Raw genomic sequence first — 14,864 nt, forward strand, 5'->3', positions numbered from 1 at the left:
GCCCAAGTCAGATGGGAGACCGTGGCTGTTTGTGGCTGAGCCTTTCACCGGCTGAAAGCTGTGTGTTTGGCTTAGTGGTCTTGGGGCCTGCTCTGTTTGCACGGGGTTGTACCGAGGGGCACCTGTCAGTCAGGATCCCTGTCAGGAAGTACAGCGAATCCGGCTTCACAAAGACGCAATTGTAAAGTCTCTTTTTTTTTCTAATAAAACTCCTGCTTGGTCTCTTAATTGCCAAATACATGAGTGTAGGGGTTCTTTGGCCGGAATGAAAGTCAGGACGGCTGACGCCGTGACAGTGGTGCCACGGAAGGCCCTGAGTGTTTGGGTACAGCGCTGTCAGCTTCAGCAGTGCTGTGGAGTCAGTGGAAGATACTGTCGATAGCTGTTATACAGGTAGGGGGTGGAAGCACAGACGCTAAATGATGATTTAAATCAAACTCAGAGTTCGCGAAGACTGGAGATGGCTTGAGCACCCTGAGCTGATGGCTCCAGGTTGATGCTGCAGCCCATTGGGACACACTGCCTTGGCCTTGCCTTTCTTTCTTTCTTTTTTAGATTTATTTCATTTATTTATTTGAAGGAGTTAAAGAGAGAGAGGGAGAGACGGACACAGAAAGAGAGGTCTTGCATCCACTGGTTCATTCCCCAAATGGCTGCAATGGCCAGGGCTGGGCTAGGTTGAAGCTGGGAGCCAGGAGTTTCATCTGGGTCTGTTATGTGGGTGGCAGGTCCCCAAGGACTTGGGTCATCTTCCGCTGCCTTCCCAGGTGCTTAAGCAGGGAGCTGGATCAGAAGTGGAGCAGCAGGGACTTGAACCGGTGTCCATATGGGATGCTGGTGCTGCAGGCAGCGGCTTAACCCACTGCACCACCGAGCTGGCCCCGTGCCTTGGCCTTCTCATTCTGCTCAGGAGACGTACTTTCTATGAGGTCTGTATTTCATCACTTCAGCTCACATCTGTATGTGATGATTAGAAAGAATTATTACCACTGCTTTCTTTTTGTATGGGTCAAACATGATTTCCTATCTGAGCTGTCAGCTGACGCTCTTATATCTTCCATAATTCATGGATGATGCTTTCATGTTAGAAGATAATAAAGTAGCATGCTGATTTGATTATTTTTATACAGAGATGGTCCTGTAGGCAGGACCCTGTGGAGTCAGATCACCATACGCGGGGGTGCCACGCAGGTGGTACTGGATGAGAGGATGATGGAGTTCAGAGGCAGGAGAAGCACTTCCTGCTGGGGGATTTGGAATGGTCTTGCAGAAAAAGTAGCATGTGACAGTGTCCTTGCTGAGTGGGTAGTGATTATCTGGACATGTGGGTGCGGGGGGGTAGGGGAGCATTTCCAATGCAGGAACCCAACTAACAAGAGGAAGGTGGTGGGGGAGGGAGGCTCTCGTCTTCCAGACAAAAATAGTGCCTTGTGGCTGGAGTGTGGCACATGGGAGTGGAGATAATAGGGGAAAGGGTGGGCAAGGCTGGTAGGAAAGAGGCCTTGGTTGGGTTCATTTGGCAGGAAGCCACTGGTGGCTTCGGGACCAGGAAAGACGCGGGGAAATCCCTGGGGCTCCAGAGGAGATGCACTGAAGCCCTGACCCCAGGGCACGGTGTCAGGAATGGAAGGGTGAATGAACGCAGGAGACATTTCAGAGCCAAAATTCGTAGAATTTTGCAGACCAACTGAATAGGAGGCAGGAGACAAACAGATTTTCTAGTCTTAGCTACTGCGTGAGTAATAAAAAAGGGCCAAATTTGGGAGAACTTAAGACTTCACTTTGGAAACAGTGTTGCATAGAGGAGTCGGAGCTGTGACTTGAGAAAACCATGCCCGATGGCCCTCATGCGTCTGAGGCTGAGCAGAGGGAGGGAGAGACTCGAGTGAGCTGCCTGCGAAAGGACAGGTGACAGAGCACAGCCTCATTGATATTTACAATTCCCAGGTTGGTTATGGTTTCTCTTGGATTTATACTATTTACATTATAATATAATATATAATTTTTATAATATAAATATTATAAATATTGTATAAGGACTGTGCCATGTAGGACCCTGCCTAGGAGGCTGGTTGGAAGCCTGCTCTCACCCTCATCCAAACCGGTCCGCTGACTCCGCAGGCATGATCTGCGCTGGCCTCTCTGCCCATGCTGTGGCCTCTTACGATGCTCATTTCTTCCTCTGTCCATCTGGTCAGGTCCTGACTCTTCCTTTACTTCCCTGTGCAACTCCCACCCCTGGCTGCTTCCAGCTGGAAATGCCCTGTACCGCCCCCAGCGTCTTGTCTGATTCGTCTCTGCATCCCAGGCACCTCGCTTGTTTTCCTTCACCGGTGAATGTGTGAAGTGCTACCTTTGTCTCCATCGGTCCATAGTCTCCTTGAGGATGCCAGTGAGCTCATGCTTTCCTGTGTACACCAGGGTTAAGGAACGCCAGCCCACAGACCGTATACAGCCTGCAGAATCGTCTGGTCTGCCCTGCCCAGGCAGCTGCAGGTGGGACTCAAAACTCAAGAAATCTATAGCGGGCTACTTTTTAAGTTGACCATTTTGTATGGCCTGCAAATGATGTTATAAATATCCAAATGGCCCTTGGCAAATGAAAATGTTTCTCATGCCTGGACTGACTTCCTCTTGGTAGCCGCATCCTATATGCGTAACGAGCAGTATAATGTGTTGGTTCTCACCACTGGCTTATTCTTAGCTGTTGAGTCCAAAGACAGAGTGACTGTGTTGACTGGTTCTTCTGCTTGGTCCGTGAGAGTTGTACTGGGGCTAATGTCTGCGAGGTTTGGCCTTTGATTCCATCTCAGATGTTAGGGTAGATTTTCAGGTCCAGATGGGTAAAACAATGGTGGAAATCTGAAGTAGCTTTGATATTTCTAAAATCAAATTAATTAGACAACATTCACTCCATGTGGTATGAGGAGTACTCAGGAATAAATAGAACGAATGCTTATTAACATAGATTAGGAAAATAGTTGGGGGTTTATTAGCATAGATTAGGAAAATAGTTGGGGGGTGCAAGGGTTTTCATTTTCCTTTAAAAGGCTTGTTTACTAATAAGGTCTCAGCCCGATCAGCCTCTAAAACCTCCCAGTAACGAGCACCAATTAGTCAGGATCCTGGACTGGGCCTGTTCCGTTTCCTTGGTTTATAGAGGAGGAAGTTTTAGTCCATCCGAGAATGTGTTGGGTGAACTTACGCTACTAGTCTGTCTGACTTTGAATAATCAGGAGTTTAATTTGTCAGCAGAAAATGGAAGCCTTGTCACCGTGAACTACTGGTTTGTAAGTCTGGAAATTACAAAATGTTGTGTCAAATTTTAAGTATTAGTTATCTTTATTTGTGCTTCTGTAAGTTTAAAAAAATCGTTAACACGTACATGGCATTGAGTAAATAAATGCCATGTATTCTGTGATGCTCTCCAGAGATTACCCAGTTTAACGTGTTCAGTAATTCGGGAGTAAGTTCTGTTTCTGCCCTCTTTTTGCAGATGAGCAGACAGAAGGCATGGTGAAATCTAGTAGCTTGCTCAGGCTTGAGCTGGTGGTGTTGTGTGCGAGAGGGAAGCCCTGAATCTGATCGGCAATAGTGCTGGTACACAGCCGTTACTATTCCGTGGTGCTGTCTGCTCGAGTCATGATTGACTTGTCGTGAATAATGTTATTGTGGCTATCTTGTCTCTACACCAGACATTCATCTGGAAATTATAGTGCCACAAATAGCTGCTAAAGGCATGATAGTGGTAATTCTATCAATGACATAATTGTGGAAGTCAAGAATAATGAGGTTATTTTGAGGGAAGTCTGCTTCAATAGAATAGTGAATGCTTCTCAAATGTAGGTCAAGCCAGAAAAGAAAGAGGCCTACTTACAGATGCTGTAGATTATGGAAATAGGTGAGTTTTCAGGAATATTTTTGGAGATTAAAAATTGGACTCCCCAGAGTTAACTCAAAGTTACTATTTTTTTTTTACTTTATTTGAGAGGCAGAAAGAGAGAGAGAGAGAGAAATCTTTCATCCTCTAGTTCACTCCCCAAATGCCTGCACCAGCCAGGGCTGGGCCAAGCCAAAGCCAGGAGGCTGGAAACTCAGTCCGAGTCTCCCATGTGGGTGGCAGGGACCCAAGTACTTGAGCCATCACCTGCTGCCTCTGGTTAGCAGGATGCTGGAATCAGAAGCAGAGCCCAGGCTTGAGGCCAGGCACTCCAATAGGGATGTAGGCATCCCAACTGCAGACATGCCCACCCCAATGCGCAGTTTTCAACAGAACATTATCGAGGTCATTTGCAGTATTTTGAAAGTACACATGCCTGTTGCTGTGTGAGTGCCCACTTCCAGTCTAGGGAGGAACCTGGCATTGGGTTTGCCACCTTCCTATACACGCTCTTTCTTGGAGTCTCCCTGAGGGAGGTTTAGCTTTTGTCACGAATGTGTCCAGATGTCAGGAGCTTAGCTCCTCCCAAGGCAATTGTTCCCAGGTTAGAATTGGGGAAACCAAGTCAAAAAGAGGTGACTTGATGGACCAAGCCTCTGTGTCCCACAGAGTTGTCCCCGACAGAACAGGCCATCCTGTTGAGCTTCTAGAATCCAGCTTACCTTCCCAGGGCTCACATGGTAGCCCTGCAGAGCAATGTCAGCCTGCAGAACACTCCTAGTTTTACCCTTAGCAAGTCATGTCTGCAGTGTGGTGTCAACAGCATGAGTTTTGAGCACATGACAGGTGGGGCTGGGGGGAGATGCGCTTTCTTTGCAGCTTATCAGCCTTGTGATCCTGAGCAAATGTCTCTGCATTGCCCAGCCTGGTGTCATGGGGAGGTTGATACCGATAGCTTATGTCCGGGGGCACTTGCACGGTGTCGTGTGTGTGTGTGTGTGTGTGTGTTGTCTCACTTAATCCTCGGACAATCATCTGAGGTTGGGACGGGAGGCAGGCCCCGAGGACTACATGATTGATGGACCCGAGCCTGAAGCTGATGTGTGGCCACTTCGGCGTGAATCCTTTTCCTTCTTGTTTCCTGTTGGGAGTTGTGTCCGGGAGACGTGTGTCCTTGTGAAGGGTAACACTCTGACCTGCACCGGCCGATGGGAGCAGGAGCTTAGGCCTCATTCTTGGCCAAGACTCGAATACTGAGCCACTGAGTTGCCTGGCATTTGAAGTCTTTTCTTGAGCCACAGCAAGCCAGGTGGTGAGGTGACAGGCATGGTGCCTCCCTCTCTTCTTGGAGGTGCAAGAAAACTGGAGCAGGTGAGAGCCCAGAGCCACGTGCGAGGGAAGGATGAGAAATGTGTCAGACGCGAAGACCTACAACGATGCTGCGTTTTTGTGGCTTTACAAGACAAACCCCATAGTCAGTATAGCCAGATCCTCACTGGCATGCGGAGGCGTTCTGCAGTATTTTCCACACCCCTACCCCCTCTTCAGCCTCTTTATAATCCTAAAAGCTGCGTGGGGATTAGTGATAAATGTGGGTGCAGGAAAATAATATTTCTATATTTTCAAATTATTTTTTTCCAAAAGAGGGTGAGGTTTGGAAGAACTGGAAATATCTCCCTGGATATGACAAACTATGTGGTGATGTCTAACCTGAGCTGGTGGACTTGACCCTCTTCCTCCATAGGTGCCATTCAGAAAGAACAAGTCTAATGTATAAGCCTACATCAGAAAATGCCAGTGCTTCTGATATAAGCCCTAATTGCACCATCTCTCTCCTGGTGTCCTATCCACCTGCTTATAAACAGTCTCATTTTGTCTTTATCATTGTTGTGCCAAGTTCATGATGCATGGAAGTGAGGTGGCTGGTGGTTAAGTGGCTCGTCTGAAGACAGGAAGACAATACGCTTCCAGGTGTCTGTGTGAGTGGGCATGTAGTGGTGTGTCTTGCCTGTGTGCATACATGCTCACATTCACACACACATAGGTTTTCTTCTTACCAGAGTTCTTGGTGCTAAACTTCGCTGTAGCCTTGTGGAAGGGTGAGGAGAACACATGGAGTACAGTTGGTGTTTGTGTTGTTTTACTTCATAAAGAGGGTCCCTGGGTGTTCCCCTCTAATGCTGTCTGCTGTGGGGTGATGGGCATCCTACATCTGGCAACTTCAGCAGTGGAATCTCTGAATGAGGCGACAGTAGCTCCCTGTGCCCCATTTGTTTAGAAGTAGGGCTGTGTTTCCTGTGTTCCCAAAAGATGGATCTTTACCGCAGACCCGTTTCTTCCAACACCTGAGTTGCTTGGAAATAAGAACGGAAGGTCTCTGCGACACCTTTGGGCCCCACCAAGAAATTGCTTGTAGAGTCAGCAGCTGAAAATCCAGAAATTCCATTTCCCTAGAGTTTGCTATGTAGCATTTTGTGGTCATTGAAATGGTCAAGACTAAGCTTTGCTTTAGCTTGTCCTGCTTAAAAAGGAATGATGAAATTGGGAAATTCATAGAACAAACAAGATGACTTGCAAGATGTTAGAGCATTCTAAAAATCTTTTTGAAGAATCTCAAATGTGTATAAAACAGTGTTCCTACAAATGAGTGTTTTAAAAGTTCTTCCGTCTAATCACTGAAGTGGGAACCATCAGAGCCTCAAGCACAGGCAATTGATTATCAATCTGCTGTGAAGTCACGTGTGAAGTTGTACATGTTGTCATTCTGTTGTGTCGTTGTCTTTGGGATGACGGTTGCTGACATCTGCACTCCTACAGCACCTTCCATTCACAGATTACAAGGCAAAGTACTAATTTAAACTTTGCATTCATTCCCTGGGACAGTTTGAAGTCCCCTCTGAAGTCCTGGCCATTTTGGATGCTCCAGTTCAGGGTGAGCGCCCTACAGGGTCATTAAGGGGCAGGTGGGCTGGACTCACTTCCATCTCCTTGTCTCGGTCTGAGCCCATCTTGAGCAAGTGTAGCTGTTCTGGAGACTTTGAATTAACTGCCAAGAAAAGAGAAATATTGGGCAATATTTTAAACGTGATTTTCCCTGGAAGAAACAACCTGAACCAAAGACAGACACATACTGGAAGCCTGCAGCAACATCTGAAGGCCAACCTCCATTTGTTGTGCATACTTGTGCTGGCCGTGAGCAGACTGGGAGACATGGGACACCCAGCTCCACCTGTTCCCATGAATCTCCTTGGAGAGTTTTACAGAAGAGGAGCCGGGGTATCCAGATGGGCCCTGGGAGGCTTGTTCAGTTCTCAAAAGGTGAGCAGATGGACTTAATGTTTACTTAAGCTAGCATAACTGGTTTAAGGCTAAACGCATCTAACAGTAGAGCTATATTTATGTGTGTGTGTTGTGTATGTTTACAATACAGTGGGGTTCCTCATGGAATTGGGTGGCCAGGACGTTGGTGGCTACTTTATGGGATTTAGGAGCAGTGCTGTACATTTTGAGTGATTACTGTGGACTCAGTTGCTATCTGCTTTTCCTGCTGCATTGCCAATGATATCTGCCTTTGCTTGATGCCGAGTTCATGGTCATAATATGCACCTGGCTGGTAGGATGGGAGCTCTGGAGAGTCCAGCCTGGTTTATGTACAGCTTACCCGCCTGTCACAAAGAGATCACGGGAATGGTGCAGCTGTAGGAGTGCACTCCCTCCTTAGAGTGAAAAAGACTGTGCTTCCTTCAAATGGCTCTTTACTCTTCCCCATTCCCTCCAACAGTGAAAAGCAGTCACCATTAAAGAATTTGTCATCTCTCGGCATTGGTCAGCTGTTGGTGACACTTGGATTCCTTCTCTGTGAATTATCAATTCTTGAACACATTTAAACTTCAAAAAGGCTTGTGTCAAAATTTTGGGAGCCAGCAAGCATCGTAATGAAATCGGAGAAGACCCCCTAAAATTTGCCCTGAAATGTGGCCCCTTAAAGTTCCCTAGAAATGCTATCCGGGGTGCCACATGTGCTACTGGAATTTGGGGTGCCTTACGCTTTCACCACAGGCTTATTACTAAATCCCCGATATTAATAAGCCCAAGAGGGTTCTTGCCTAACATTTAGAGAAGAATTCTAAATACCGGCACAGATAAACGAGGCAGCATGGTACGTTTTAAGCTTTTATTTAGTGAGAAAGATGCATAGGAGAGTGAGAGCTTTATTTAGGAGAGAGAAGTGAATGGGGGTTCATACAGAGCACCAGGAAGCCTAGAGCACATGGCCTAAAGGCCATGCGCCCTGGAGGCGCGGGGCTACAGCAAGCCCCTTCCTAGCAAGAGGCCAGGGAAAAAGAGCCGGCCAGGCCACATGGCCCAGCTTTTAACCCACTTCCAAAGGGGAGGGGTTAATTAACCTGATTGGCTGCTGGGCACCCAGGTGTGGCCAGGTAGGGGCATGAGGCCACACAGGGGCATGGCAAAGGCGTGGTCTTCCAGTTCACAAATCTGATCAATTTTAACCTATATGCCTGCCTACTTCAGTAACATTTGATGATGGTGGAAAAAATTCTCTGACAGAGCCTGTGAAAAGTCCCCACAAATCTCCCCATGTTGTGTCCCCCCCGCAACACCCCCCCCAACTCATTAGGGACTTTACTGAGCCATTTTGGAACAAACCTCTGAGTCTGATTTTTATTTAATTTTTTTAAAGATCTATTTGTGTATTTGAAAGTCAGTTACAGAGACAGAGGGGGAGACAGAGAAAGAGGTCTTTCATCCACTGGTTCACTTCTCAGATGGCTGCAGCGGCTGGGGCTGGACCAGCCTGAAGCCAGGAGCCAGGAGCTTCTTCCAGGTCTCCCATGCGGGTGCAGGGGCCCAAGCACTTGGGCCATCCTCTGCTGCTTTTCCTGGTGCATTAGCAGGGAGCTGGATTGGAAGTGGAGCAGCCGGGACTCATATTGGGTGCTGACATCACAGGCAGGGCCTTTACTTGCCAGCCCCTATTTTCATTTTTTAAAGTTTCACATTGTGGTGGGTGTTGGGGTGCAGCTGGTTACGCATATTAGAGTGCTTGGGATTGAGTCCCTTTTCTACTTGAGTTCCTGCCAGCCATGTGAGGAGTTCCTGGTTCCTGGTGGTTATGTTACACCGTGATGGTGAAGCCGCAACTTCAGTTCTTTGTCTCATGTGAAAGAAATTTTCATGTGGACAAGGAAGAGAGACAAGCAGGATGTATTAAATCGGAAAGCTCCCGCCAAAGTGACCATGAGTGAGGGCTTCCAAGAGAGGGAGACCCGAAGGGCTGATGGCAGTGGAGTTTATAAGCACTGTTTTGGGGAAGAAAGAAATCAACTGACAATCAGCTACAAGGCGGGGATAAAACCCATCAAAAGACCTGATTTGTACTCTTATTTGTCCTGTCTGGCTTGCTCATGATAAAATAAAACAGCCACCCGGGGAGGGAGGGATAGGTACCTCATTTCACAGTAAAGCTCATGCTGTCCTCAAGATAACATTGGAAGCTCCCTAGGAGTGGGCAGGCACTTTTGTTTTGCTAAAGGTTTGCTAAAGATAGCTTTTGAGGGGAGCAAGCATTTTGCACCCCCAATTTCCACAGAGGCCTACCTGACTGCTTATTAACCCGTCTGACTCCTCATAGTTGTAGGCATTTGAGGAGTGAACTAGCAGGTGGAAGATGGATCTCTGTCTCTCTCCTCTTCTTGTGTCACTCCGCCTTTCAAATAAATACATAAATAAATAAATCTTCTTAAAAAAAGTTTCACTGATGATATGACACAGTGCATTCTTGTGCCCGGGTGGGCCTTGGCGCCCCACTAAGAGGTGGGGACAGAGAGCGGCTGGTCTGAAAGACACCTTGGGAGGTGGGGGAAGGGCGTGGTCTGTGGCCTGAATATTGCTGTGTGTCCCTTAGCCCCCAGTGGTAGGGGCAGACCTGAGAGTGAATTTTGGAGGCAGAACAGCCTGGGTTTGGGGAAATTTAGGAAATGTTATGCTGTCTTTTAGACAACGCAGTTACTCTAAGTGCCAGGTTGTTCCATCGGGGATCTGTAATTGAACCTCAGCTGGCTTGCCTTCCTTGCAAATGTAAAGACAATGCCCCATTTTCCGAGTTTCACACGGATTTTACTTAGGCTTCTCTGAGGGTCGGAACAGGTATCATGGGAAGCTTTACCTTCAACTTGGAATGGACGTCTAAACCGAATGTGGAGAAACTCTTCCGAGACACAAAAGTGTTAATCCATTCTGAGTCTCTTTGCGCCAATAGAGAGTCTAAGTACTAAATTCCACAGCGGAGTGGGGGCTGCTAGCTGGGGGATTATCCCAGACTTGGGTTTAGGACAGTTTGCAAAACAATTCTGCAAAGAATATAAAGGCAATGGGGGGAAACCGTATTGCTTTTTTGTGCTGCCAACCAGGTTTGTCACGTGGATTAGTAATTTAGATAGGAAAAGCCATGAATCACTGCTTAGAGTTGCGCATTTAATTTTATCCTGGAAGCAATTTCCCTTCCAGTTCTCGAGCTGTGGTTATCATTAATGAATTAAACATCACGAAATCCAGAGAACTACTAATTCATTTTGAAATAAGTAGACATTTCAATCCGAAAAAGAAACCCTACATTTTTTCCATGGTCTTTAATATTTCCGGGGATGGCATTTTGTGGACGCAAGGTGCCGAAAGCCTGCTGCTAGGTCTCCAGGTCTAAGTGCTGAATGGCTTGGGGGATGATCGTAGGGTGTGGTGCTGTGATGGAACAAGAATTAGGTATTTTCATTGCCCGGGTCCTGGCACCCAGCATCTAAACCCCTTGAAAGGCCCTGAGTTGTGGGGCTATTTGGTCTTTGTTCCAGGTTCCTGACATAAGAACTTGTAAAACCCTTGGAATGTTCTGTCTTTTGTTTTTCACAATGAACTTCTTTCAGCTGTACTTGAGTTCCTGCTGAGGAGGCGGCTCCCGGTGGGCTCTCCCGTGGACAACGCTTGTGATTAGAGGGTTGGGACTCAGCTCCACCCCGAGACCGCCTGGGAGGGCAGCGGGGCTGGAGATCAGCTCAGTTGGCAGGGGAGCCTTTGGGTCAGCCTTGTCTTCAGCATCGCGGAACCTTCACGAGACCTCTGCAGGACACAGCTTAGAGCGCTTCCGGGTTGGTGAACACATGGAGCCCACGCGCTCTCATCCCCCGAAACTTGCCCTGTGCGCCTCTTTGGTTTGGCTGTTTTGAGTTGTGCTGGCTATAATAGTAGGGCGCATGGGAGCCGCCAATTTCTGGGTGGTGGATCAAGTGTGGGAGGTAAGAGGCTTGCAGCCCAAATGGGGCTGGTCTTGGGGGACTGAGCCACGGACCTGGGGGCTGGGGGTGGGTCTGTGCTAATCCTGGGTAATTGCTGTTGCAGTTGGATGGACCCAGTTGGAGAGCTGGCTTGTTGACTTGAGAAAAGTCCACATTCTTGGTGTCAGAACTGGTCTCTGCTAGGAACCCCCCATACTGGGCAGAGGCCTGCAAGGTCAAGTCCAGTTCTCTTGGTGACCCATGGCTGGGCGTTGCTCAGAAAGGGCAAGATTAGCAATGTGGGAAAGGCAGCCGATTAGAGCCACAGCCTCCACCCAAGTTTATCTCCAGGGCTTTTTCATCTTAACCCTTCGTGTGCTGCCCTCTCCTGGGATACCTGCTGCCTGGCTCTGGCCCTGCCTTTGCCCTCCTTGTCACTTGTTGTCTTGGAGAGGAGGCTCATCAGGTCATCAGATGTCTGCCTGTGCACCAGCCTCTCAGACACTACCCCCATTCCAGCTGCAGGAAGAGACACCCTTGGGTGGTGTGCCAGTTGTAGCACACACGGGAGTGCATGATGATCTGAAGTGCAAAAGGAGATAAGAGTGCAAGGGCCAGAGTGCTGGAGTCTGAAGCCCGGAGAAGCTGCTCAGATCTTCCTCCAGAGATACTTCGTTGTCAAGAGTGGGTAGGAGACCGGCTGTATCACCTGGGCAGCCAAAAAAGTTAAAGGAGTGTTTTCCAACTGCAGATTTTTTTTTTAAAGACTTATTTGAAAGGCAGAGTTATAGAGAGAGGGAGATATTCCATTGGCTGGTTCACTCTCCAAATGGCTGTAATGACCAGGGATAGGCCAGGCTGAAGCCCAGAGCCAGGAACTCTGTCCGGGTCTCCCACGTGGGTGCAGGGACCCAAGCACTTGGGGATCCAGCCCCTCTGAAGCTGGTAAGGAGAATCTTTCCTTCCATCCCTTCTTGTGGTGTTCTTGGGTGTTCCTTGGCTGTGGCTACGTTACTCTGCTTTGCCTCTGTCTGCCTCTCCTGCCTTGAGGATACCAGCCATTCCACTCCAGGAGCACCTCTTGCTAAATCCTTGCAAGCTGTTTCCAAATCTGTCATATTCTGGGGTTCTGAGGGTCGGATTTCAACGTAGCTTTTGGGAAGGACGTAGTTCAGCCCCTGCCTGTGCCACCTTCTGCCCTGAGGGTTTGCTTCTCATCCAAGTCGCAGCTTCAAGCTCATTCTCAGAGGGCAGATTATGGCACCTGGATAGGGGGCAGCCCTGGGTGCCCCCAGACTGCCACGCTGTGCCCCTACATCCCCAGTGCACGTGTCATGGCACCCCGGGAGCCCCACATGTCAAAGTGATGCCACGCTTCGAAGCAGCTTCGAGTTTGAATTTGTACAACAGCTCACTCGTGCTCCATTGCTGTTTCACTTAAGTCAGCTAAGCCGGAAACCACGAAGCTCCAGTGGTACCAGTGGGAAGTTCCAAAGGCCTGCCCGTTTGAGTTGCAACAGTTGGTGTTATCGGAAGCACTGAGATGGGAATTTGAGTGAATGTGTGGCTGTGGTGGTGGCAATGACTGGTAGGTGGCCGGGGGGAGCCTCCAACACTTGCCCACGATAGGAGGACATGGCGGCAGGACTTTAGATGGACACATATGGGTTAGAAAAATGCCTCTTCGGCCCCCCACCCCACCCCCATAGTCAGTACCTACATCAGCTGGTACATAAGAAACATGGAGTTTCCCCAAATAAGATTCCTTCAGTAAGAACAAAACCAGGCGGCCCCGAATTGAGTCCTGGTTTTTGCCCTAGTCTTACTGACTGAGCTTAAGCACACTTCTTATTAAAATGGGATCTTGGTTTTCTCACCTCTGTGAAAATTGTGAAATTTGCTGCATCATGATGTCTGCAAGGCAATTAATAGGTTGCTCTGTGCAAGCCGCTGGCAGGCCTCAAGTAAATAGTGAGGGTGATAATGAGGGCAGCCTCTCTCCAGCGGTAGTGCCCTGGCATGAAGAGGTTTGGGGCTAGCACCGAGGGCTACCAGCAAAGTGAGGTCACTGATGCTGCTCGTCTCACTCTCAGGGCCTGGCCAGGCCTAGGAGGGGCTGGGGAAGTCAGCAACCGGTGAGCGGGAGGGGCTGCAGCAGAGTTTGGGGCGCAGGGGTCCTTTGGGGTGACAGGTTGTGATGGCACGTCTGGAGCTGACCTCAGGATTTCCAGAGGTGGCCACATCTCGGGGGACAGAGTCGTGGGGGAGACGGATTCAGGTGGCTTAGGGGTAGGAGGAGTCTTAAGGTCTGAGGGCCTTCACCTGTGGAGAGCTAGGAAACCAATAAAGGACCCCGGCGTCGGAGCGTGGGGGGGGGGAGCGGACCCCAGGTGGGAGAGCACAGCATCGGTGGAACCCGGATGGAGTCCCAGGAGGCACCGGGCCTACCCATGTCTCTGCTGAGGTTGGGACGAATGCTGGGACCTGGGGTGGGGGGAACTGCTGGTGGCTGGGGAGGGGGATTCTGATTGTGTGAAGAGAGCTGTGGCCTGTGGATTCCAGGGTGGGACAGCCCCTGTCAGAGGTAGCCCGCCGCATCGATTTCAATAGATTGAGTGGCACAGAAGATCCAACATTAAAGCTAAGCTCATCCCTGCCGCCTCAACAGTGACCAGAGGGTTGTTTTTATTTTATTTTTCCTGCTGCTGTTGTTTTCATTGTCTGATTATTTATAATCACAGGGCAAAGGCACTATTTTGAAAGATTCTTCAGAATATAGCTGCTTACACACTTCCATGACAAATTTACTTTAAATGACTTCTGATTCATAAGGCTGAGGCTGGGATGTTTTGTGATGGCCTGTCACCCCAAAATAGAATGGAAAAAGCATAACACTTTTGATTGCCAGGCAGGCCCTGGAAGACTCGAAACTCTTGCTGCTCTTGTGCGGCTGTCTGGGCAGAACATGACCATGAAACAGAACGGTTGGTCATTTAAAGGAGGTCGCAGGAGGTTAAGAGAGGAATTGCAGCGATAGCAGCAGACGACGGGAGACATTCTCTTGCCTGTTGCTGCTTGCAGAGAAAATGCCATTTTTTTTCCTATTGAAAATTTGCTTCATCTTACTGGAATTCAAACCAAAGTAGTCTGGAGATCTGGTGGTTTAGAAGCAAGTCCTGGGTGAAATCTTTGACAGCTTTTTAATATAAAAATTATTCTAGGTCTTGCTGTGAGACTGAAACCACGTGGACATGGTATGTGGTGATCTAGAGTAGGCACTGGAATTAGGAATTTAGCGATGGGGGTTTTTGGTGTGACCTGCCTTGGGACAAGTCATTTCTGTACTTCGTCCTTCCTCTTGCAAGGAGATGGAGTCTGAAAACTGGCATACGGGGGCCAGCTTTGGGGCACAGTGGATGAAGCTGCTGTTTGGGATGGCAGATCTTATATCTGAGCCCCGGCTCTGCTTTTGATCCAATGCCTTGCTAATGTGCCTGAGAAAGCAGCAGATGGATGATGGCCCAAGTACTTGGGGCCCTGTCTCCACACAGGAGACCAGGATGGAGTTCCGGGCTATTGCGGCCGTTTGGGGAATGGGCCAGCGGTTGGAATGTTTCTCTCTCTCTCCTTCTCTGTGTCACTCTGCCTGTCAAATAAATAAACAAATAAAAAAAAAAAGGAAAATGGCATATGATAAA

At 48.6% G+C, this 14,864-nt stretch overlaps 1 protein-coding gene across 12 annotated transcripts in view; it reads left to right on the forward strand.

Moving 5' to 3' along the window:
* RNF152 (ring finger protein 152) overlaps window positions 1-14,864 on the forward strand; it is a 138,447-nt gene that overhangs the window by 75,832 nt on the left and 47,751 nt on the right. Inside the window, exon 1 of one of the 12 annotated variants that reach the window (XM_070050086.1) lies at window positions 3,392-11,187. The exons of the other annotated variants lie outside the window; for them this stretch is intronic. The gene's annotated coding sequence lies outside the window, so the exon portion shown is untranslated. Of the gene's footprint in view, window positions 1-3,391; window positions 11,188-14,864 lie in introns of those variants that run through there. 12 annotated transcript variants of the gene reach the window in all.

This window comes from Oryctolagus cuniculus, chromosome 10 (genome assembly GCF_964237555.1).
Source record: "Oryctolagus cuniculus chromosome 10, mOryCun1.1, whole genome shotgun sequence".
NCBI classification, from domain to species: domain Eukaryota; kingdom Metazoa; phylum Chordata; class Mammalia; order Lagomorpha; family Leporidae; genus Oryctolagus; species Oryctolagus cuniculus.